General features: G+C 34.3%; 1 protein-coding gene across 1 annotated transcript in view; it reads left to right on the forward strand.

The window, feature by feature from the left end:
• Positions 1-1,837, forward strand: part of TRDN (triadin) — a 442,356-nt gene that overhangs the window by 140,864 nt on the left and 299,655 nt on the right. The gene's annotated exons all lie outside the window — the stretch shown is intronic.

Consider the following 1,837-nt stretch of genomic DNA (forward strand, 5'->3'; position numbering starts at 1 on the left):
CTATTTTGTTCAGCTTTGGTGGTTTAAGAAAGTCATACTGTACACATACTTTTGCCTTTATAAGATCAACTGTTTACTTATACATAAGATCAATCTATATTGCTGATGAGTGCAAATTAATAAATGTTCTGATATGCCTTATTTCCTTTGTATTCCATTAGTTTAAATATTTTATTATCTGAGGAAAATATGTGTTCTTTGTGTCACTGAAATTATTCATAGTAGCTACTAATTGATCATAAAATATAATTTCTAAGAAAATCACAGAACACAGAGAGCCATGCATTGTGAAAGTCAGTGAGGGATGCTAGCAGTTTAACAGTCACAATACCAATCATTTATTTCTGGAAATTGAACAACAGATTAAGGTCAGAAGGAATAACAAAACTATCTCTATGTGAGTTAAAGATGATTTTGCCAATAACCACACAGAAAGAGCCCTTCTAACAGCATAAAAGTATTTGTAAACATAATCTAAAACTATGGTCCCCAGACCCTGAGCCAAAGACTGGTACTCATCTGCGCCTGTTAGGAACCTAGCTGCAGAGCTCTGCCTCCCCTCCACAGCCCCCCAGCCCACCCCACGTCTGTGGAAAAATTATCTTCCATGAAACCGGTCCCTGGTGCCAAAATGTTGGGGACCACTGCTCTAAAAAGTCTATAAGTTCAGATCTACAACACTATTTACTATGCCAGCTCCTGAAAATAATTCCCAAGGTCTGTAAGATTAGATTTCTTAATAAATATCATTTACTAACTTACTAATTGACTTCTTAATTTATTTCATCCACATACTTTCATAATTTTGAGGTTTAAGGAATGAAAGAATATTTAGATCAGTATTTCTTGCCCAGGAGCTGGAAAGGAGGAAGGGGGAGAAGGGGAGCATGTATGATATGTCTGTTGTTTCATCTAACAAGCTATATGATGTTTTGTAAATATATCAAAGGAGAGTTCAAGAATATTATCTTTGTCAGTGAGGCAGTATATAAGATGGAGTGATAAAGCACTCAGTATGATTTGCGTTTTTAAAAATAAGGAATGAGAAACGCAGATTTAATCTGGGCATATTAATTTAGAGAAAATGCAAGTGATGAGACATTGACTCTGACTGACAATTAGAGAATAAAACAATTCCTGCCAAGTTTATTGCTCTGCGTGTATCCACTATTTATAAAACATTTGTGCTTCCATCTGTTTCTGTTTGGGATTAGTAGAACACCTGTTATTGTTTAGCTAGAGTTCATTATTAATTATTGGTAATGAGTTTTTAAAACTACAATTTGATTTTTCCCTCTGGGATTCAGTATTTCCTTCATAAAATATTGTTACACCCTCAAAAGTAGCCGAAATTGTGGTTCTAATTTGAAAAAAAACCTTGTTGATGAAATGTGCTAACACCATGACATAAGTCCCAAATTTTGCCTTTTTATCCCATCAAAGAAATATTTTTAAGATATCCTGAAAATTTTTTTGGCTAAGATTTTGCCAATATACCTGAAGACGAATTGCATTGCTCTTTCCGATTATCCGCAGTGAATAGTGACTATGCACTCTCTTACGGTCAATGACAATCATCACCTCAGTTATAGGGACCATCTTAATAAACCAATGTAAATTTTAAGGATCAGCTTATTTTGTTGTATCTAATTAAAATTCTCCTGATTGACTCATTCTATGTTAAGTTGAAACACGAAGAAAATTACATTTAAACCTAAGAAATGAATGCTGCTATCAAGGCTGGCCCTGTGGGCAACTAGGGTTGATATATATCTACATTTTGTAATTTTAGTGGTATTATGGATGCTGAAGATCTCTCTTCTCCAGAAATACTTTC

The sequence above is a fragment of the Propithecus coquereli genome, unplaced genomic scaffold (genome assembly GCF_000956105.1).
Source record: "Propithecus coquereli isolate 6110/MARCELLA unplaced genomic scaffold, Pcoq_1.0 Scaffold200, whole genome shotgun sequence".
Classification (NCBI taxonomy): Eukaryota; Metazoa; Chordata; class Mammalia; order Primates; family Indriidae; genus Propithecus; species Propithecus coquereli.